A 25,034-nucleotide genomic window follows, 5' to 3' on the forward strand; every position below is an offset into this window, starting at 1 on the left:
TCATCAGAAAACTCATACTGGTGAGGGACTTTTTTCATGTTCAGTGTGTGGGAAATCTTTTGAACGGAAGTATAATCTTAAGATACATAAGAGACGTCACACTGGTGATATGCCTTTTTCATGTTCAGAGTGTGGAAAAGTTTTTAAACGTAAGAAAATCTTTCAGCGTCATCAAGTATGTCACACTGGTGAGCTGCCATTTTCATGTTCAGAGTGTGGGAAGGGGTTTTTTCAAAAAGCTAGCTTTCTTAAACATCAGAAATCTCATACTGGTGAGCATCCATTTACATGTTCAGTTTGTGGGAAAGGCTATAGTCATAAAGGAACCCTTGTAAGTCATCAAAAAACTCATACTGGTGAGGGACTTTTTTCATGTCTAGAGTGTGGGAAATCCTTTAGCCGGAAGTATAACCTTCAGACACACCAGAGATGTCACACTGGTGAGCGGCCTTTTTCATGTTCAGAGTGCAAGAAATGTTTTAAACATAAGCACATCCTTAAGAATCATCAGATATGTCACTCTGGTGAGATGCCCTTTTCATGTTCAGAGTGTGGGAAACATTTTAAACATAAGGAAATCTTTCAGCGTCATCAGAAATGTCACACTGGTGAGAGGCCTTTTTCTTGTTCAGAATGTGGGAAAACTTTTAAACGCAAGCATCACCTTAAACTACATCAGATATGTCACACTAGTGAGCGATCCTTTTCATGTTCAGAGTGTGGGAAATCATTTAAGTTTAAGGTAAGCCTTCGGCGTCATCAGAGATGTCACACTGCCGCAGAACTAGTGTAGAAGCCTGCCAGGGGCTACATTCCACTTCACCATTGTGACCTTTCCAGTCTTATCCGATCTGATCCGATCAGCTCTCTCTCTCATGCACCAGTATGTGCCTCAATATATAATTGCATCTTGCACTAGGTTGCTGATTCTGCTCTCGGTTTGTAGATCTGGCATTTTTGCTTTGTACTTGATCACTTACAGTATACACACAGATTCAAGTATTCAAGTACTTGTTGGAGAAAACACTGAAAAAGAAGAATAGCACTCAATATACACTGGACAATAACATCCCCAGCCTAGCAGAGGAACTTAACAACTTCTTTTCTAGATTTGAAAAACACAACAATCGGCCTCCAGTCAACTTTGGGCTCACTACAGACTCACAGCCATTAATCCTTCACATACATGAAGTGCAGCAAGCACTCACAAATATCAACACCAGGAAAGCTGCAGGTCCTGATGGTGTGCAAGGATGTGTGCTCCAGGCCTGTGCTGGTCAACTAGCGAAAGTTTTTACACAAATATTCAACCTCTCTCTGTCCTTGGGTGTAGTTCCATCATGCCTTAAATCTACAACCATTGTGCCAGTCCCAAAAAATCCTAGGATAACCTGTCTTAATGATTATCGACCAGTTGCTCTAACCCCTGTCATCGCCAAGTGCTTTGAACGACTGGTAGCCACACACATCAAGGCCTCCATCCCAGCAAATCTAGATCAACACCAGTTTGCTTACCGAACAAATAGATCAACTGAGGATGCCATCTGTGTAGCTCTCCATGCTGCCCTCTCACACCTGGAAAAGCCCAACTCCTATGTTAGGATGCTCTTTGCTGACTACAGCTCAGCATTTAACACCATTGTACCTAGCCAGCTGACCAACAAACTCCATGCACTAGGTCTTGCTCCCTCCATATGTACTTGGTTATTGGACTTCCTTACTAATCGCCCTCAAACTGTCAGACTAGGAAAACAGACATCCTCCACCCTTACCCTGAGCACTGGCGTGCCACAGGGCTGTGTATTAAGCCCTCTCCTCTATGCACTTTTCACCCATGACTGCCAGCCTATCCATACCTCAAACGTAATTGTTAAGTTTGCAGATGATACGACTGTCATTGGGCTTACATCAGACAATGAGGAAGCTGCATACAGAGAAGAAGTTAGGAACCTGACTGCATAGTGCGACATTAACAACCTGTTATTAAATACAAAGAAGACCAAAGAAATTATCCTGGACTTTAGGACCACCAAAAAGACTACTCACCTACCGCTAATGATCAATGCAGAGGCTGTGGAGAGAGTTTCCAGCTTCAAATTTTTGGGAGTCACCATCGCAGAGAACCTGTCCTGGGCTGACAATGCTTTAGCTCTAACTGGCAAAGCACAACAACGCCTCTACTTTCTGAGAAAATTAAGGAGCGCAAACCTCCCACAGAAGCTGCTGGTTAATTTCTACAGATGCACTATAGAAAGTGTTCTGACCAATTGCATGACTGCCTGGTACAACAGCTGCACGAAGGCTACTAGAGAAGCCCTGCAGCGAGTTGTTAAAACAGCAGAAGCCATTATTGGCACTGAACTACCATCACTGGAACTTTTGTATAATACTCGCAGCGTGAGAAGGGCCAAAAACATTATCAAGGACAACACTCACCCTGGAAATGCCTTGTTTGAGCTCCTTCCATCAGGTAAACGTTTTAGATCAATCCGCACACACACAAACAGACTGAAAGACAGCTTTTTCCCATCCGCCATAAACTTGATAAACTCTGAATCCTCTCTGAAATAATTAACACTGTGTACAAATTGTTTAAACATCTGTAATACCTGGCATACTTGTATAATTTCTTCTCTTCCTTGTTACTATCACTATGTTCCCTATATGCACCGTGGGGTTGTCATGAAAAGTAATTTTGTTGTGTTACACAATGACAATAAAGTGAATTGAATTGACAGAATTAGCTTCTCTACATTTCCAACTCCACAATCTTCTTACTTATGGGGTGCTGATGTCACATAGGCCCAGCCTGGATAACCACAAACTTTTACATTTACATTGTGATGTTATTAAAGAATTGCTATAAACGTTTTCTTATCAGGAAGTTTCTGTAATTATTATTTTTTAAATGTTATTGCATTTTTCATATTACAACACTTATCTTCGTAGTTCAGCACATCCCTAACCTGATGGGTAGGCTAAACAAAAGAACACTCCCAACTAAAGTACAAAGAAAACCCAACATCTCTGAGTGTCCAACTTGGTTGAATAAGTGCGTTGGGTTTCTTTTATGTTCCACACTGATGGGACATTCAAGTAGATCCACTTATTAAAGATGGCCTTTCTGCAGACAATAGTAATAAGGCGGGTTAGTTGACCAATACTTTGTCTCACCTGAGAGGAGTTTGGTTAGAGTTAAGAATTCCTGTTGAAAAAAATATAAAGAGCAACAACAGAGGTTACAGTCTGACCCTGCAAACCTTATATACCAATTTACTGTAGTTGTAACATCACCTGCCAAAGTCCAACATTGGTCGGCCAATATGCAAACCGGTTTTCCTGCCATTTCACAGTTTGCCTGGTGTTGTGTCACTTTCTTGGACATAACAGAGGTGGGAAGGTTAGTGTTAGGCAGAGTAGAGGGGAGGTTAGTGCTAGGCACATGAGAGGGGGTTAGTGTTAGGCAGAGTAGAGGGGAGATTAGTGCTAGGCACATGAGAGGGGGTTAGTGTTAGGCAGAGTAGAGGGGAGGTTAGTGCTAGGCACATGAGAGGGGGTTAGTGTTAGGCAGAGTAGAGGGGAGGTTAGTGCTAGGCACATGAGAGGGGGTTCGTGTTAGGCAGAGGAGAGTGGAAATTAGTATTGGGCACTAGAGAGTTGAAGGTTTGTGTTTTAGGCAGAGGAGAGGGGGTTAAGTGTTAGGCAGAGGAGAAGGGGATAGTGTTAGGCGGAGGAGAGGGGAGGTTAGTGTTATGCAGAGGAGAGGTTAGTCTTAGGCACTAGAGAGGGAAGGTTAGGGTTAGGCACAGGAGAGCAAAGAAGGTGGTTTCATGACTTGGCGCCAGGCACCAAGTGCCTGAGCTGGGGCCACTATAGTGTGTGTGTGTGTGTGTATATATATATATATATATATATATATATATATATATATATACACACCCATGGAAGGGTAATTCTGGCTACGGCAATCGCCAGACCCCCAATTGCTTCTCCTTTTGAGTTGCTATGACTCGGAGGGGGGAGTAGTATTTTATGCCACCAGAAATATGAACTGTCATTCAGCGAAGCTTACTGGTGCCCAACTTACTGGCAATGTACTAATGCTGACGCCAGGAGAGGAGAGGGGAGGTTAGTGTTAGGCACTTGAGAGGTATAGGTTAGTGTTGGGCATAGGTCTGCTGTTTTGTCACCTCACCAGCCAAGGTATGATGTATTCTTGTGTGACACAGTATATATAAGAAGACAAAAGAGAAGAAAAGTACTCACTATAACGTGTATAAAGGGAGGGCTGATGCCCTATTTGAAAAGATCTCCCCTATTTAGTTGGGGCTGAAGTACCCATACAGGCTCCAGCAAGCACACTTGTGTCCCTCTTGTGCCAGGGACCAGGCTTGAAGCAGCATTCTAGATGATGAGCTGAGAGGAGGAGTGGTAGGTCTGACGTCAGAAGCTGGGCTTGCGGCAGCGTCCTAAATGGATGAGCGATTGAAGGATGATTTCATGGTAGGTCTGATGTCAGAAGCCAGGCTTGTACCTATACAGATCTGACTTGGGCTGCATTGCTGAGGGATGCTATGTTGGTGGTGGGATGCTCTGCTAATTTTTTTTTTGTACACTGTTAATTTTTCCTGACGATGCTCGTATAGAGTGAAACTAGCACTAGTTTCGACACTAACACTGACTGTATATATGTATAGGCACAGCCTTTATGATCACCCTTACTACCTCAGCATCTTTCCCCTCCTATGAAGGTTATGTTAGTGGTCCAGCCGCAATGAGATGCATAGCAGTAGGCGAACCAGTGTGGCCTAAGCTTTAATTGAAATTTACTGCATCCATTTGTATTTGTTGGTTTGCGTTTTAGCTGTGGTTAAATGGGACCATCCCTCAATACACAACTGACGCCTCTCCTGCAGTGGGAATAGCTACACCCCACACATTTTTATTTTTAACTAGCTGATTGCCCGGCGTTGCCCGGGTATGTATTTGGCTGGTGTTGGCTCCACCTACTTTTTCTAACCCTAACACACAATTACTCACTGGCCAAGTTTGTGAGCTTTGCGGTCTTAGGTATCAATAATCTGCATTGAAATGAAACAAATCTGATTGGGTGTGTGTGGCTCCACCCCCTTTTCTGAATTTGAACCCCAGTCACCCAATGACCAACTGTACCAGGTTTGAGGCCTGTGCCATTAACAGTGCAAGAATGGCAGCAATTAAATATTCCCCTTGAAAAGCAATAGGTGAAGTTTGATTCACTTTTGTAGGCTCCACCCACTTTTCTGAATATTAATCCCAGTCACCCAGTGACCAACTGTGCAAAGTTTAAAAACCCTGCCATTAACAGTGTAAGAATGGCTGCAGTTTACATTTTCCCAGTGAAATTTGTATTTGTCTCCACCCACTGATGACCCGGCGTTGCCTGTGTATGTATTTGACTGGTGTTGGCTCCGCCCACTTTCTAACCCTAACACACAAACACTCAATGACCAAGTTTGTGAGCTTTGGGGTCCTTGGCATCAATAATTTGTATATTCCCATATAAATTAAACAAATCAGATAGGCTGTTTGTGGCTCCACCCCTCTCCAGCATTTGAACCCCAGTCACCCAATGACCAACTGTAGCAGGTTTGAGGCATCTGCTATTAACAGTGTAAAAATGGCAGCAATTTAAATATTCCACTTGAAAATCAACAGGTGAATTTTGATTGGCTATTATAGGCTCCACCCACTTCCCTGAATATTAATCTCAGTCACTCAGTGACCATCTGGGCAAATATTGGGAACCCTGAAATAAACAGTGTAAGAAGGGCTGCAGTTTACACTTTCCCAGTGAAATTTGTTTTTGGCTCCACCCACTTTTTGTAACCTGGACACAAAGTCACTACTCAATGCCCAAGTTTGTGAGTTTTGGGGTCCTTGGCATCAATAATTTGTATTTTCCCATGAAATGAAACAAATCTGATTCACTGTTTGTGGCTCTGTCCCCTTTTCTGAATTTGAACCTCAGTGACCCAATGACCAACTGTACCAGGTTTGAGGCTTGTGCCATTAACAGTGCAATAATGGCAGCAATTTTAATATTCTCCTTGAAAAGTGACATGTGATTTTTGATTGGCATTTTTAGGCTCCACCCACTTTTCTGAATTTTAATCCCAGTCACCCAGTAACCAGCTATGCTAAGTTTGAGAACCCTGCCATTAACAGTGAAGAAGGGCTGCAATTTACAATTTCCCAGAAAAATCTGTTTTTAACTCCGCCCACTTTTTGTAACCTTGACACACAGTCACTACTCAATGACCAAGTTTGTGAGCTTTTGGGTTCCTGGCATCAAAATTGTGCTAATGGAAGCAGTTTATCCACCAAAGAAATCTGGCTGTTTTTGGCTCTGCCCCATTACTGAATTTGAACCCCAAACACTTAACGACCGACTGTAGCAGGTTTGAGGCCTCTGCTATTAACAGTGTGAGAATGGCTGCAGTTTCAATATTCCCCTTGAAAATCAATAGGTGAATTTTGATTGGCTCTTGTAGGCTCCACCTACTTTTCCAAATATTAATCCTAGTCACCCAGTGACCAACTGTGTGAAGTTTGAGAACCCTGCCATTAACAGTGTAAGAAAAGCTGCAGTTTACATTTCCCCATGTAAAAAGTTAGTTGTTTTTGGCTCCGCCTACTATTTCTAATCTTGACATACAGTCACTTAATGACCAAGTTTATGAGCTTTGGGGTCTTTGGCATCAATAAGTTGCATTTTACCATTGAAATTAAACAAATCTGATTGGCTGTTTTTGGCCCGCTCCCTTCAGAATTTAAACCCCAGTCTCCCAGTGACTGACTGTAGCAGATGTTAGGCCTCTGCCATTAAGAGTGCATGAATGGCAGCAAAGTAAATATTCCCCTTGAAATTCAAAAGGTGAATTTTGATTGGCTGCTGTAGGCTCCACCCACTTTTCTGAATATTAGTCACAGTCACCCAGTGGCCAACTGTGTCATGTTTGAGAACCCTGGCAATAACAGAATGGCTGAAATCAATCTAACAAATCTGATTGGCTGTTTATGGCTCCACCCCTTTAGTGAATTTGGATCCCAGTCACCCAATGACTGACTGTATCAGGTTTGAGGCCTCTGCCACTAACAGTGTAAGAATGGTAGCAATGTGAATATTCCCCTTGAAAATTAAAAGGTACATTTTGATTGGCTGTTGTAGGCTCTACCCACATTTCTGAATATTCATCCCAGTCACCCAGTGGCCAATTGTGTAAAGTTTGGGAACCCTGCAATGTAAAAAATGAAGTTGTTGGCACCGCCCACTTTTTCTAACCTTGACATACAGTCACTCAATTATCAAGTTTATCAGCTTTGGGATCCTTGGTATCAATACTTTGTATATTCCCATTGAAAAATAAACAAATCTGGCTGTTTGTGGCTCCGCCCCCTTCCTGAATTTGGACCCTAGTCACCCAGTGACCAACTGTACCAGGTTTGAGCCATCTGCTTTTACCAGTATAAGAGAATGGTAGCAGATGAAATATTCCCTTTGAAAATCAAAAGGGGAATTTTTATTGGCTGTTGTAGGCTCCACCCACCTTCCAAAATCTTAATCTGTGACCCAATGACCAACTGTGCAAAGTTTGAGAACACTGCCATTAACGGTGTAAGAATGGCTGCCGTTTATATTTTCCCAGTAAAAGTTGTTTTGGCTCCGCCCACTTTTTGTAACCTTGACACAAAGTCACTCAATGACCAATTTTGTGAGCTGTCAGGTTCTAGGCATCAAAAATGTGTGAATGGAAGCAGTTTATCCACCAAGGAAATCTGATTGGCTGTATGTGGCCCCGCCCCTTTAGTGAACTTTGACCCCAGTCACCCAATAACCGACTGTAGCAAGTTTGAAACCTCTGCCATTAAAAGTGTAAGAATAGCAGCAGTTTAAATATTCCCCTTGAAAATCAATAGGTGAATTTTGATTGGCTGTTGTAGGCTCCACCCACTTTCTTGAATCTTAATCTCATTCACCCAGTGACCAACTGTGGCAAGTTTGAGAACCCTGCGATTAACAGTCTAAGAATGGCTGCAGTTTACATTTTCCCATTTAAAATGAACGGCTAAAATTTGATTGGCTGTTTTATGCTCCGCCCACTTTTCCTGGATTTGTAACCTCGGTCACCAAGTGACCAACTGTGCAAAGTGTGGGGACTGTGGCTCGATTACTATGAGAATGGCAGCCTTTTACATTTTTTCCATTGACTTGAATGGGTGGAATCTGATTTGCTGTTTGTAGCTCCGCCCAGGTGTGCAGGGGGGCCGCGAGACCCCCAGAACATATCATCCCAGGTAGTAAGGTATCTGCGTACCAAGTTTCGTTCAAATCGGTCAAGCCGTTTTCGCGTGATCGCGGCACATACACACATACATACATCCGATTTTATATATATAGATAAATCTGCTACTGCTGTGTGTGTGTGTGTGTGTGGGGGGGGGATAAGCAAGGACCTCCCACTTGCAGTGAGGCTTTTTTGAAGCCATTTGAGGTAACTCATAAGTCATTAAATACTTCTGACTTGGGCAACCCACGGAGCAATACATTGCTTCATTCTCAGTACACTAGGTCAGGTCCTGACGGACAAAATCTTCTGAGTATTATTACCTGTACTGCTAATTCGATTTGTTTGTAGAGCTGACAACAATGTCAGAAACACCTGATCTGCTGCATGCTTGTCATACAATAATACAATAACATTTCTATAGCGCTTTTCTCCCATAGGACTCAAAGCACTTAGGCTCTCTCAGATTCAGTAATTAGTAGGATGAAGTATTCACACAACAAAAGTTATATTTCTGCAAATGCCAAACTGAACAGGTGGGTTTTCAGTCTGGATTTAAACACGTCCAGGGATGGAGCTGTCCTGATCTGTTGAGGTAAGGAGTTCCAAAACGTAGGGGCAGCATGACAGAAGGCTCTGGGACCAAACGTTTCCAAGTGGACTCTGGGTATGACTAGATTATTAGAACCTGTTGATCTGAGAATGCGGGGATTGCTACGTAGCTGCAACATATCTTTCATGTATCCAGGGCCTAGATTATACAGGGATTTAAATGTCAGTAGGCCGATCCTGAATAGGACCCTCCATTCTATAGGTAGCCAGTGAAGGGAGTGCAGGACTGGCGTTATGTGGCAGTGACGGGGTTGGTTGGTTAGCAGTCTGGCAGCAGTATTCTGTATCAGCTGTAGACGGTACAAGGCCTTTTTTGGAAGACCAGTGTAGAGAGCATTGCAGTAGTCCAGTCGGGATGTGATGAAGGCTAGTGTTGGGCGAACAGTGTTCGCCACTGTTCGGGTTCTGCAGAACATCACCCTGTTCGGGTGATGTTCGCGTTCGGCCGAACACCTGATGGTGTTCGGCCTTTTAAGTTCGGGTTCGCCCCGAACTTCTAATGGCCGCCGAACAGGGCCGAACAGGGCCCCTGTTCGGCCGAACAGGGCCCTGTTCGGCCGAATACTGCCCCCCTATGGGGTCGCAGGCATAAGGGGGGAGCATGCCCCGATCGCGGGGGGGGGGGGTCGGAAATTCCCCCCACCCCCTCCGCTAGCGCTCCCCCCTCTGCCCGCTTCCCCATTCAAAAGTTTAAGCAAAGTACCTGTAGTGGATGGCCTGGCAGTGGGCGGCACTGTGGAGTGAGGAGGAGGAGTCCGGAGAGTGACGAGTTGAGGGAGGCCGGGCAGCGGGCGTGAGGTCAGAGAAAGGGCGGAAGTACCACAAGGGTACTTCCGCTGAACCGCCCGCTGCCCGGCCTCCCTCAACTCGTCACTCTCCGGACTCCTCCTCCTCACTCCACAGTGCCGCCCACTGCCAGGCCATCCACTACAGGTACTTTGCTTAAACTTTTGAATGGGGAAGCGGGCAGAGGGGGGAGCGCTAGCGGAGGGGGTGGGGGGAATTTCCGACCCCCCCCCCCGCGATCGGGGCATGCTCCCCCCTTATGCCTGCGACCCCATATGGCCCCCAAAAGCTGGATGTTCGGAAAGTTCGGGGTTCGGCCCGAACATGCCGAACATCTCGGCCATGTGCGGCGAACTTTCCCGAACCCGAACATCCAGGTGTTCGCCCATCACTAATGAAGGCGTGGACTAAGGTTGGCAGATCTTCTGGGGGGATGAGGTGCTTGATTTTTGCAATGTTCTTCAGGTGAAAATAGGATGATTTCACCACAGCAGAGATTTGAGTTCTGAAGTTTAAATCCCAATCAATTAGAACTCCCAGGCTACGCACATGATCAGAGCTGCGTAGATCCGTGCCTCCTATTCCCAGTGGTGAAGACTGCAAGTTAAGTTGTTTTGTTATTATGCTCTGCCCTCCAATCAGAAGGACTTTTGTCTGCATTTAGTTTCAGCCAGTTGTCATTCATCCATTTCTGTAGTTCACGTAACCAGGCGTTTATAGTTATTCTAGTTGTTCATGGTCTATGGCTAAAACTATTAGAGACAGAGGATCAGCAGGGCACCCAGGTAACTGGTATTGCTTAAAAGCAAATAAATATGGCAGCCTCCTTATCCCTTTCATGCCAGATGTCCTTTAAGGCTAGCTTACATTGCAGAACAATGCTGCATGTCAACTCACTGCCCATACAATTCCTCAGGCCTGTTTACAGTACTGTGATCACGTTATTCTTTCTCGCTGTATGCAGACTTTGCATTACAGGTAATGTCCAGTCTCCATTGCAGTTCACACTCATAACGTGTGTGTTATGCAACTGACCACTGTGAAACTAGTATTAGGTATTTTGGGGGTTTTAGAGACATTTGAATGGGTGCATGCATCTGAGTTTAACCGGTCCAAGATTTCAGCAGATATAATGCAATGGAGAAATGGGGACAGAGCAGTGGTCTCCATCCAAGCCACACAGAACAAGAACACAGATGAAGAATAGAGAAATGGGGGCAGGGCTGTGGTGTCCAAGCTACACAGAAGAAGAACAGATGAAGAGTAGAGAAATGGGGGCGGGGCACTGGTCTCCAAGCCACTCTGAAAAAGGTCATAGATGAAGAATAGAGAAATGGGGGCGGGGCAGTGGTCTCCAAGCCACACAGAAGAAGAACAGATGAGGAGTAGAGAAATGGGGGCGGAGCAGTGGTCTCCAAGCCACACAGAAGGACACAGATGAATAATAGAGAAATGAGGGTTGGGCAGTGGTCTCCAAGCCACACAGGAGGACACAGATGAAGAATGGAGAAATGGGGGCGGGGCAGTGATCTCCAAGCCACACAGAAAAGGATACAGATGAAGAATAGAGAAATGGGGGCGGGGCAGTGGTCTCCAAGCCACACAGAAAAGGATACAGATGAAGAATAGAGAAATGGGGGCGGGGCAGTGGTCTCCAAGCCACACAGAAGGACACAGATGAAGAATGGAGAAATGGGGGCGGGGCAGTGGTCTCCAAGCCACACAGAAGAAGGATACAGATGAAGAATAGAGAAATGGGGGCGGGGCACTGGTCTCCAAGCCATACAGAAGAACAACACGGATGACGACGAGAGAAATTACACATGAACAGCAGACGGAAATATTTGCAGAAAAACCGATGCAGAGAACAGTGCAGGAGAAATGATTGCAGAGCATTGCAATGCATGACCGCACATCATTGTGCAACCAGCTGACGTGAGCCACTAGCAGACAAGCGTAGAGATAATAGGGAAACAGGTGTGTGCAACTCCCCATTTAGGTCACTAGAGGAAGCTGTGCATCCTGACGTGCAGAGAGCTGCAGAAGTTAGCGGTTCTGTATAATGTGTTGCATGGGCTGTAAACAAACTAAATTTATGTAGCCCAAAACTGTGACTAGACAAATTGGCACAGGACTCCTGGGCAAACTCAAATACAAAGTGGGCCAAAATTGAAAACTGGGACAAAGTCAAGGACAACCTATACAGTTTCCTGGTGTCTAGTGCCCCCACCTCCCTTATACAGTTCTCTGGATTCTAATGGTCATCCTCCCTCCCTTATACATTATACAGTTTCCTGTTGTCTAGTGGACACCCCACCCTTTCCTTATACAGTTCACTGGTGTCTAGTGACCCCTGTCCTTTCCTTATACAATTCCTTAGTGTCCAGTGCCCCCTATATAGTTCCCTGGTGTCTAAACCATCCCCCCTCCCTTTTAGTTCTTTGGTGTATTTTGGTCTCCCCTCCCTTTTTACAGTTCTTTGGTGTCTAGTGGCCCCCTCCCTTCCTTATACTGTTCCCTAGTTCCTAGTGGCCCCCCTGCCTCCCTTATACAGTTCTCTGGTGTCTACTGAACCCCTGCTCCCTTCCTCATACAGTTCCCTGGTGTCTAGTGAACCCCAGCTCCCTTCCTTATACAGTTCCTGGTGTCTAGTGGACCCCCTTACCCTATACAGCTCCTTGGTGTCTAGTAGTTCCCCTAACTCTCCTATACACTTTCCTGGTATCTAGTGCCTCTTTCCCTCCCTTATACAGTTCCCTGGGGGTCTGGGTTCCCCTTTCCTCCTATAGACAGTTTACTGTTGTCTAGTGGTCCCCCTGCCTCCCATATACAGCTCCCTTGTGTCTAGTGCCCCACTCCTTTACAGTTCCCAGAATTCTAGTGGCCCACCTTCCTTCCTTAACCAGTTCCCTGGAGTGTAGTGTCCTCTTCCCTACCTTATAAAATTATCTGGTGTCATGTGTCTAGCGGTCCCCTCCCTTCCCTACACAGTTTCCTCCTCCATAGAGCATCCACGGTGATCTAGTGCTTCCCTTCCCTCCATAATATAGCATCCCTTGTAGCCTAGTCTTTGCCTCCCCCCCCCCACAATATAGAATCTCTTCTTTTAACAAAATGTTTTTATTCAATTCCAACAATTCCAATTAAAGCAGCGCTCCAATCCTTATGACCACCAAAACAGGAGGAATTGGAGGGTGCGGTGCAGCGGGATACGACCGCGGTGGTGGCTGACACGATCAGATAAACGCTTTGTTTTATATATCTGGTACGCAGAGTTGATGCTGATTTTAGCTATTAAAAGCATTTTGCAGTCTTACACTATGGAAGTTCCGGTTCTTGTTTTTTAAAGGTTTTGGTTTTAAGGTTCCACGCACAGGTTATTGTAGGGCTGATATGCTATTATACCAAGAGAGGACACGGTGAGTGTAACCCACTTGGGGGAGTGTACCCCATTGAGTGTTCCTAGTGGTGAAGGCACTACTTATCTGTCCTGAGGTTACCACCGGGTGTTTTATCTATATACAGTATTGCGCTATGTGCAGTTTGTCTTTATAAGGAAATCCAATTCCTCCTGTTTTGGTGGACATAAGAATATCTGGACTGGAGAGCTGCTTTCATTGGAATTGAACTTTGAGTGAAAAATATATGTGGACTTTGTGAGCAAGTGCACCCCTTATCTGAAGGAACTGGTGACAGTTTTTTTACCATATTAATCACTGTGTTGTGGAGCGCTACTTTTTAACCTTTGGTTATTGGAATCCAATTTTTTTTATTGTTTTGTAAAAAGTAAAAAATAAAGATTACAGTCAAAAGAACCGATATGACAGAATCTGGCAGTATATTACAACTATATCATCATGCAGAATGGGGGCGAGTGAAGATCTTCGGTTTGGCTCAATATCTAGATCAATGCTGACTTGTTACAATACAATATACGGGGAGCAAGATTAATACACAGGTCTAAGAACAATATTATATGAACAATATAGAATCTTAAATCTGCTAAGAATCAATCTATTTTCTTTACGCGTTATATTTTTTCTCGTTATCAAAAAGCAAGATGAGGAAAGTGAGGAAAGATGAGTAGCAAGAGGAGAGAAGAAAAAAGGCAGGAACCGGGGTAGTGTCCTCCTTCCCCTGGAGCCCCGACCACTATGTTTTTAAGAATCTGGATTAGTGTTTTGTTTTTTTCCAATCTGCCCATATTTTATCAATTGTGTTTGGACAATTACATGCCCTATAGTAGAGGGCTGCGCGCGTCTCATTTTAAGACCTGCACCCCAACCGCACCCGCAGCCCCGCTACACGCGCACAACCCGCAACGCGCTTTCTGGTGAATCTGATATCTGCTCGGACCCGCTACCTGCACCTGAAAGCGCAATCCGATAAAATCAAAACTGGTACCAGAACCCGACCCACATTTCGGGTAACCCACACGTACCCGACCTGATGCCCTGTGTGGGTCTAATTTTTCAGACTCGCACCCGCAGCCCCGCTACCCACCCCCGACCCGCATCCCGCTTTCTGGTGAATCTGGTACCCGCACCCGACCTGCAGACTCGCTACCCACACCCCGACCCGCAACCTGATAAAAATCAAAATGGGTACCCGAACGCGACCCGCATTTCCGCAGGTACCCGACCCAATGCAGGCCTCTCTACCCTACGGGTAAGATTGTACAATAGTAGGGCAGCATTCACTGTTTCGAAGCCAGCTGTTCAAGGTCGGAGCTCTCATATCTTTCCAGTGAAGGGTAATTTTGCGCTTGGCATAATAGCATAAATGTTTCATCAGACTTTGTTGGTGTGTTTTCATTGGATTGCCGTCTAGCAGTCCTAGTACAGCAACTTGAGGGGAGGTTGTAATGTGCGATTTTAGTACTTCAGTACAGTAATTATACAGAAGGACCCCAAATTACTTCTCCCTCCAAGTTGCTACAATTCGAAGGAGGATTAGTATTTAATGCCATGATTCGGCAGCAGCAGGGTGAGCAGTCATTTAGCTCGCACTGCACCCAACTGAGCGGGGCAGTGTGCTAAAATGTAAACACCTGTAGTGAAAACAACATATTGAATAGAACTGCTTATTTTTTACAACACTCACATATAGATTATTTAGTTAGTGTTTGCCTATTGTAAAATCTTTCCTCTCCCTGATCTACATTCTCAAAAATGAATCACAGGCGGCCACCGCTTCAGTCCTGCCAGGTGATCTGTACGGAATGTTCGTTGCTGAGAGTTTTATGCACAGAGGGAGACATTGCTTGGTTGGCAGTTGGAAAAAGTTGATATTTCCAACAATACAATGAGGTTCACAGACAGAAAACTGTCAGGACCATGGTCATGACATCACACTGTGGGAGGGGGTTTCACTACCATGTCAGCCACACAGACCCCCCGGTTATCTATTCAGGAAAAGGTAAAGATTTCTTGAGGGAAAGGAGGTATCAGCTACTGACTGATTGGGATGAAGTTTATTCCTGGGTTAAAGTTCCTCTTTAGCACCTGTGTAAGCAGATGCATCCCTCTACCTGACCAGCACATTATAAAAGGCAATTTATCAAACTCAGGAATAGAAATTACCCCAAAATGGCCAGAGTAACCCGCAACGTCCTGCCTAGATCTTGCTCTAAGCCAGACCCTCAGCATTAACTGTAGAGAGTTAAGAAAAGTGATGGGATGATACAGATGCCTCCAGAGCTTGATACACAGAGTGGGACCTCAGAAGCCAGTTCACCAAGTCTCTAGAGGGGTCTTTCAAGTCAGGGGTATCCCAACCCACTAGATGTTGCAGTTGTGCAGCCATAAAATAAACCCAGGGGTTTGGTACTGTTAGTTCCCCCTCATCCATAGAATACTGCAGATAATCCAGCTTGATTCAAGGTGATTTTTTATCCCAAATTAACTCATGTTTTAGTTTATTTAATATTTTAAAGATCCCCAAGGTGAGCCAGACAAGTGAATTATGCATAATATAAGACTAGCCGACCCGCGGCGTAGCATACGCCACATAATTATGAATGCCGGTCCTACACTTGCCGCCGAGCTGGAGGGGGTAGCGGGTGGAAGGGGGTATTGGGCAGAGTGGCAGGGAGGGGGGGGGGGGGGGTCAGACCTCCATCCCTCACCTGGGTCCCCCCATCTGCGCTCCCCCTCTAGCTTAAGTTCAGCAGCAGCCACCGCTATTAGTAAGAGGCAGCGGCCGGGGATGACTCACCTCTTCCGCATTCCAGCGTGTTTTCCACTGTCGTCACTTCCTGCAATGCCGCCCACTGTATTGTAAGTGGACGGCATTGCAGGAAGTGACGACAGTGGAATGCATGCTGGAACGCGGAAGAGGTGAGTCATCCACGCCCATTGCCTCTTACTAATAGCAGCGGCTGCTGCTGAACTTAAGCTAAGGAAAACAAAAGTTTGCTTTCTTAAAACAGAAAAAAATTGTGATAATTCAGGTTGGAGTGAGCTTGAGATGTCTCCCAGTGCATCACTGCTGAATATATGCAAATTAACCATTGTTGCCCTTAGAAGCTAAGCACACTTTCAGAACTGCTGGAATGCAATGATGTGTCTGCTTGTTTATTTGTACAGAGCCATAATAATCCGACATGCATACAGACTGTTTTGGATTGTTTGATCCTCATCAGTGCATGGCATGGATTCATTTGGCTGTATGTAGTAGGGCTTGTAACACCGAGAGGTACAGACTAACCAGCAAGCTCATGGTGAACCAGAACTCATTAGAGTGTATATATTATAGAACTTAAGCTAGAAGGGGTGCGCAGATGGGGGACCCTGGTGAGAGAGGGGGGGTCCGACCCCCCTCCCTGCCGCTCTGCCCAATACCCCCTTTCTACCCACTAGCCCCTCTAGCTCGGCGGCAAGTGTAGGACCGGCCCTGGGGGCAGGGCGCTACTTCTTCTTCTTGCTTGGCCCGGCCCTGGGAGCAGGGCACTACTTCTTCTTGCTTGAAGGTTGAGGCACTTACTCAATTATATATATAGATTTTTGGCATCATCACCATTTTTGCCAGGATAGCTCTAGCCACTGCCGATAGGGGAAGTTTAGAACATGCTACAATCTTACCCCTACAGTGATCAATTAAAGAAGCCATATTTCACCTCTCAGACTGTACAGGGTCAGGGGACAGGACAATGCCTAAATATCTGATGTGACACACTCTGACGTAATATCCTCAAGGAATTGGAACAAAAGGATCCAGGGGCATTAAACATGACTTGTACCAATTAACAAGGAGATCCAAGCAAAATCCAAATGTATTTATGGTGGTGAAAGTCTGTCATAACAAAACATAAATATCCCCTGAAAACAAGAGGGAGTCATCTGCAAACAAAATGCCCAAATTAGAATCCTTTGTCTCCCTGGATCACCATTTCAGCCAGTGGCTCTATAGCCCGGGTGCACAACAAGGGAGATACCGGGCATCCCTGTCTGGTGCCCCTTATATGTTATAATGTTATAGTTTCCAAGATTCACCCAATAACTTCTAGACAGGCCACATGGGGTACAATCCAATTCACTCTCTCCAAAGTTTTCTCCTAGGTGATATTTTCACATCTTGCCTTTTAAGCAACCAGCAAGCAAGAAAACACGCAGGATAATTTTGACAGAACCTTTTCACCTACATTTGTTTTTTGTGCTGAAAAGTTATTTTAAATAGAACATGAAAAATGATCTCCTAAGAGAAAACTTAGGAGAAGAAGTGAATTGGATCAGGTCCAGACCATGGAGGATTTTAAACCATTTGATGAACTTACGTCCAAAACACATTGTCTCTAGTTTCAAGAACAAATAAAACCACTCAACACTGTCAGAAGCCTCAGCTATCTCTACTAACAAGCTGGCTCTATTACCTGGGTTGGTGGGAGAGGCTTGTATAATCAGATATGCTCTTATCACTGTTGATTTCAATGGAATAAACCTGTTTTGATCAGGCTGAACCAATGTATTAATCACTTTGGATGGTCTGAGTGTTAAAATTTAGGCCACTATTATAATATCTGATGGAAGGAGGGAGATTGTTCTGTATATTTCAGCCAAAAGGGGATCTTCCCCAGGTTTAGGTATTAAGATAACTAGAGCTTCTATCTGACCTCCTGCATCCTGAAGACTTTCTGGACAATATAGGTCTTCCCACATTAAGTAAAGCAGAGAGAGAGGAGCTAGACTCCCCAGTGTGCAAGTCAGAGTTCTGCAAAACTCCCTAAAAAGAAAAGCCCAGGTCCTGATGGGTTCAGTACGGAGTTTTATCAACACTTTGCACCAATTCTGGCTCCTCTCTTCTGTAACCTCGCCAACATTGAGGAAGGCCGAGTTACCGTCTCAGATGAATCCAATCCTGCAGCAATCACACTAATCCTGAAGGAGGGGAAATCTAATCAGGAATGTGTGCACTTTAGGCCAATCTCTCTTATAAACTGTGATGTTAAAATATACACACAAAAAAGAAAGAAAAAAAAATACACAAAAAAATCTATCAAACAGGCTAAACAGAGTAATTCAAAACATCCTTGGGAAATAACAAATGGGATTCATGAAAAAAAAAAACATATTAAAGATAACATCTATACAGCAATGAATTTGATACACAGATGCAAAACAAGAGGCGAGGGGGCAGTACTGGTTGTGGTGGATGCAGAAAAAGCCTTTAACCACCTTTGTAGAGAATTCATTTTTGCTACCTTAGAAAAATTAAGTCTAGGATCTGTGTTTATCAAAAAATTTGGAAACTATATAACAACCAAAGCACAGGCGTGGAGGTAAACAATTATATTGACAGTATTTTCAGAATTACAAATGGAGTTAGACAGGATTGTCCACTATCCTAGTGGATAATTAACCTCAGTATTGAATCAATAAATGAATCAATTCAACAGGACAGTGATATTAAAGGGGTAAAAACAAAAAGGAAGAGAAAATCCTTGCATATGCAGATGACCCAGTTCTGTCTCAACCAAGCCGATTAAATCCATTACAAAAGGCCAGGAACCATTTGATACCTTCTCTAGATATCCAAACTTTAAGCCTAATAGTGGAAACAATGGTAATACATAATCTAGGATGCTCCCCTATGACAGAAGTCAAAATAAAACAAAACAACAATTACAAATGGAATTAATCACACAATTAAATACTTAGGCATCAACTTGTGACCCTTAAAATCTATTTGAAATGAATTTCCTAAAAATTGTGACGGATGGTAAAAAGAAATTTCAGTCATGGGACCGCCTTTGCTTTACTGTGATCGGCAGAATCAGCAGTATTAAAATGTTGATTCTGTCAAAGCTTATTTTTCTGCTGCAAAGTCTTCCAGTGGCCTCCCCTCCCCAGCATGTAGTTCCAGAATTGGCACAAAAGGTTTTCAAATTTCATAAGGAGCAAAGTTAAACATAGATTCAGCTACAAGCTTGCATCAAGAAGGAGAGAGGAGGGTGGATTGGCTGCACCAAATGTTTTTAACTACTATATGAGTTTGCATCTGACTAGAGTTTTGGACTGGAAGGTCGAGATCTCCTCCAAGCAGCCCAACCAAATATGGCCATGGCTGAAGGAGAATGTATGTAACTTCAACTCTGTGTTCTCCAGAATTCCAAATAATATCTACAGACTCTATTCTTCATCCACCCATCCTCTAGTCAGGCCAACATTAAAAATCCTGCTCTGGGTGGTTACAAAATAGCACTGAGAAACTAGCCTCTCCCTGCCTTCCCCCGGTATAAGTGTATCTTGGTTTGATAAGAACAATCTAAATATCAAGACCCAGCATCAAGGGGGATCCTACTTTATGCCTCCCCAGTATTTTAAAGAACACTAAACAGGATGAAGTATGGGGCTTTATTCAAGTGAGACTTAAAAAAAAAAAAAAAAAAAAAGACCCTAGAAATAAGGACATACAAGAGGATTTAAACATTCTTGAAAAACATATTTTATTAAATAAGAAAATTAGACAAACCATTCTCTAGGATATATGAACTTCTAAGGTATACTGAAAATGTTACTAGTCTTCCACCTTACTGTGAAAAATGGGAAAAAGATCTAGAGTCAAACCTTTGGCCGCAAATATGGTCCAACATTTGGAGAGTTCATAATACAAGGTTACAATTCATAGAGTTTAAAACAATTGCCAGATGGTATAATATGCTTGTTAATATTCAGAAATTTTCCAGAGTGCCAGGTATTGGAGGTGTGGACAGGAGGTTTGGAATGTGCTGCACATGTGGTGGTCTTGTGTCACAGTTAAAAGATTTGGGGAGAACATACAGTATCTACCTTTGATTAAAATGTATTAAAGGAAAACTTTGTTCTCACAGCACGTGATGCGATCCTTAGCTGTGCAGAAAATAACAAAAATATTAGAAGTTCTCTAATTAAAGAAATCAGCACGATTGTTGCTAAAAATAGGATAATCAATAACTGGGAGAGCTCCAATCCTCCGGCTCTGAATGAACGGATCACCAGTATGGATGTCCTTTGTGATAATGAGATGTTTGTCCACTGTTATTCCGGATATGATTGTTCCAACACAGCATATAGGATCTGGAGGCAACTTACAGAAAACATTATATAAGAATTGTAGACAGGCCTCCCGGATAAGAAAAGGCAATGTTTGTTTTATTGCATGAAGAGGTGACATTACTGAGACAGGGGATGAACATGCAAGGAAGGGAATATGAATGTAGGTTAGGATGTTGTAAGGGAAGTAAGAGGATGGTAGTCTAGTGTGCGTCCTCTGTGTGGTAACTGTTGTTATGACTGGTTATGCACACGTGTGGGATGGGATCAGCTGAAGTAACTAGCTGTACCAAAAAGATGTATGATATTGCAATAGGTTTGGTAATCTGGAAGTGTGGAGATGAATGTGGTGGATTGATGAGGTATGACTTTAATAACACTATTGATAACGCAAATTAGTATTCTGACCTGTAGCAGCCTAATAACATGAATATTCCCACTGGTAGAATTTATCTAAACATCACAGTGGAAGATAACGGTGATGTTAGTACATGTGATTCCCCCTGCTGTGCTCCTCTGTGCTGTGTTTCTGTGTTGGCTGCTTTCTTTTTTTCTTCTGTTCTTTTTTCTCTTTTTTAGGGTAGTTTTCCTTTTCCTATTGCTGTAGGAGTCACGTCGGTGTGTACTTTGATGTATTGGCCCTTCATGGGGTGGCCACAGAACGGGGGTCCGGTGAATATGCCTGCGTGGATGTATGGTTTGTGGCTGATTGTTTCGTGGTGGAGTTGGGATGAGGTAAACTATCTTTATTGGACATTTGGGGTCTGCTATGTAGGGATTCTGCTATATAGTTTTTAATTATGCTGTTACACCACTAGTTGAGAACTCATCAATCTGTGCATTTTTACTGAGTAAAAAAAACAACAATAACTAGAGCTTCCATAAAGGAGGCAGTAACCACTCCCTCTCCAAGACAATACTCAAAATGTCACTTTATTTAGGAATCAATGGCTGCAAGATTTAATATTTAATTATACAAACCCCTTCACAAGGTAAGAAAGTTTATGGCAATTCTTTCACCTAAAAGCAACTAACAGCTGATGTAGCTGAATGTTGTGCTTATGTTGAAAAGATTGGCCACATTCTGAACACGAAAAAAGCTGCTCACCAGTGTGACATTTCTGATGTAGCTACAGGTTTTGACTTTGTTTTGAAAGATTTCCCACACTCTGAACATGAAAAAGGCTGCCCACCAGTGTTACATCTCTGATGTATGTGAAGGCATCACTTCTGTGATTTCGTACACTCTGAGCATGAAAAAAGCCGCTCACCATTGTGAGATAACTGCTATAGCTGAAGGCTTAAACGATTTCCAGCAGTCTGTACTTGTCTGTCTGACAATGTCCATTCACCAGTGTGACATTGCTGAAGGCTTTGCTTAGGTTTTTAAGATTTGTATATTGTCAACATGAGTGATGACTAAGAAGGTTGGCTTTGAGTGCAAACCTTTTCCCACACTCTGAACATGTAAAAAGCCTCTTAACAGTGTGAGTTTTCTGATGCCTAAGAAGGTTACCTTCCTGAGCAAAACCTTTTCCCACTCTCTTAACATGTAAATGGCCTCTCACCAGTGTGCGTTTTCAGATGACGAAGCAGGTTATATTTCACAGCAAACCCTTTCCCACACTCTGAACATGTAAATGGCTTCTCACCAGTATGAGTTTTCTTATGCCTATGAAGCTCACTTTTGTGAGCAAATCCTTTACCACACACCGAACATGTAAACGGCCTCTCACCAGTGTGAGTTTTCTGATGAGCAAGAAGATAAGATTTGAAAGCAAACCCTTTCCCACACTCTGAACATGTAAACGGTGTCTCACCAGTATGGGTTTTCCGATGACTGAAAAGGTTACTTTTGAGAGCAAACCTTTTCCCGCACTCTGAACATGTAAAAGGTCTCTCACCAGTATGAGTTTTCTGATGCCTCTGAAGGTAACGTTTCAGAGCAAACCCTTTCCCACACTCTGAACATGTAAATTGTCTCTCACGAGTATGAGTTTTCTGATGACTAAGAAGGTTACCTTTAAAAGCAAACCCTTTCCCACACTCTGAACATGTAAATGGCCTCTCACCAGTGTGACTTTTCTGATGACTAAGAAGGTCACCTTTGAAAGCAAACACTTTCCCACACTCTGAACATGTAAATGGCCGCTCACCAGTGTGGGTTTTCTGATGAGTAAGAAGGTTACATTTGAAAGCAAACCCTTTCCCACACTCTGAACATGTAAACGGTGTCTCACCAGTATGAGTTTTCCGATGACTGAAAAGGTTACCTTTGAGAGCAAACCCTTTCCCGCACTCTGAACATGTAAAAGGCCTCTCTCCAGTATGACTTTTCTGATGCCTATGAAGGTTACTTCTGAAAGCAAACCCTTTCCCACACTCTGAACATGTAAATGGCCTCTCACCAGTGTGAGTTGTCTGATGACTAAGAAGGTTAGCTTTGAGAGCAAACCCTTTCCCACACTCTGAACATGTAAATGGCCTCTCACCGGTGTGAGTTTTCTGATGCCTAAGAAGGTCACCTTTGAGAGCAAACCCTTTCCTACACTCTGAACATGTAAATGGCCTCTCACCAGTGTGAGTTGTCTGATGACTAAGAAGGTTAGCTTTGAGAGCAAACCCTTTCCCACACTCTGAACATGTAAATGGCCTTTCACCAGTGTGAGTTTTCAGATGACTAAGAAGGTTAGCTTTGAAAGCAAACCCTTTCCCACATTCTGAACATGTAAATAGCCACTCACCAGTATGAGTTTTCTGATGACTTAAAAGGTGAGCGTTGCGAGCAAACCCTTTCCCACACTCTGAACATGTAAATGGCCTCTCACCAGTATGAGTTTTCTGATGTATAAGAAGGTTACTTTTGAAAGCAAACCCTTTCCCACACTCTGAACATGTAAATAGCCACTCACCAGAATGAGTTTTCTGATGACTTAAAAGGTGAGCTTTGTGAGCAAACCCTTTCCCACACTCTGAACATGTAAAAGGCCTCTCACCAGTGTGAGTTTTCTGATGCCTATGAAGGTTACATTTGAAAGCAAACCCTTTCCCACATTTTGGACATGTAAACGGTGTCTCACCAGTATGAGTTTTCCGATGACTGAAAAGGTTACCTTTGCGAGCAAACCCTTTCCCACACTCTGAACATGTAAAAGGCCTCACTCCAGTATGAGTTTTCTGATGCCTATGAAGGTTACTTTTGAGAGCAAACCCTTTCCCACACTCTGAACATATAAATGGCCTCTCACCAGTGTGAGTTGTCTGATGACTAAGAAGGTTAGCTTTGAGAGTAAACCCTTTCCCACACTCTAAACAGGTAAATGGCCTCTCACCAGTGTGAGTTTTCTGATGCCTAAGAAGTTCACCTTTGCGAGCAAACCCTTTCTCACACACTGAACATAAAAAAGGCTGCTCCCCAGTGTGAGTTTTCTGATGTCTGATAAAAACTCCTTTGTCAATTAATTCTTTCCCACACTCTGAATATGAAGAGGGATGCTCTCTGGTTTCGGTATTCTGGTGACTGAGAAGGGATTTTGTGCTACTAATACTTTTCCCATACTCTGAATATGAAAGGCAATGCTCAGGGCTGTGACTGTTTGCTTTGTACTCGGTGTGAGTTGCTGAGTTTACACTTGTAATAATAGTGTCTGGTTTATCAGAAGATTTCCCAGGGCTACAGGGATGTGTTGCTCTAGTCGCACTGTGATCCCTGTGATGTGTATTTCCAGTAATGGGGTTTCCTCCTGGAGAACATTGTGTGACGCCATTATCTTCTGCAGCATCTTCTGGAGGGGGGATAAGACGTCCCTCCGAGGGGCTCCCCATATTCTGTCCATCTGTTGGGGATGATAAAAATGGGAAAGTGAAGATAATTGATAAAAAGACATTTTTTTTTCAGTGCAGATCTGCTTGTTGGTCTAAAACCAGTTTTTTTTCCTCAGAATTCCGCTAATGAAAAAGCTAACAATAATGTGTCCCGAATAATGTAAACCGATATGACTCCTCCCAATTCCTTGGGAACATGATGTTATACTGAGTAACAAAGATGAACCTTTCCTATGATGTACCATATCCCCTCCTTTGTTGGTACTATGATGTTATACTGAGGAATGGAGATGGGCCTTTCATATGGTGTACAGTATCTCCTCCTCATTTGTTGGCACTATTATGTTATACTGAGTAATGGAGATGGGCCTTTCATATGGTGTACAGTATCCCCTCCTTTGTTGGTGCTATGATGTTATACTGAGGAATGGAGATGGGCCTTTCATATGGTGTACAGTATCTCCTCCTCATTTGTTGGTACTATGATGTTATACTGAGGAATAGAGATGGGCCTTTCATATGGTGTACAGTATCTCCTCCTCATTTGTTGGTACTATGATGTTATACTGAGGAATGGAGATGGGCCTTTCATATGATGTACAGTGTCTCCACCTCATTTGTTGGCACTATGATGTTATACTGAGGAATGGAGATGGGCCTTTCATATGGTGTACAGTATCTCCTCCTCCTTTGTTGGCACTATGATGTTATACTGAGGAATGGAGATGGGCCTTTCATATGATGTACAGTATCTCCTCCTCATTTGTTGGTACTGTGATGTTATACTGATGAATGGAGATGGGCCTTTCATATGGTGTACAGTATCTCCTCCTCATTTGTTGGTACTATGATGTTATACTGAGGAATGGAGATGGGCCTTTCATATGGTGTACAGTATCTCCTCCTCATTTGTTGGTGCTATGATGTTATACTGAGGAACGGAGATGGGCCTTTC

At 43.7% G+C, this 25,034-nt stretch overlaps 1 pseudogene; it reads right to left on the reverse strand.

Annotated features, from left to right (window-relative positions):
- LOC137537089 (uncharacterized) overlaps positions 1–25,034 on the reverse strand; it is a 128,390-nt pseudogene that overhangs the window by 75,038 nt on the left and 28,318 nt on the right.

Source organism: Hyperolius riggenbachi, chromosome 10 (genome assembly GCF_040937935.1).
Source record: "Hyperolius riggenbachi isolate aHypRig1 chromosome 10, aHypRig1.pri, whole genome shotgun sequence".
NCBI lineage: Eukaryota > Metazoa > Chordata > Amphibia > Anura > Hyperoliidae > Hyperolius > Hyperolius riggenbachi.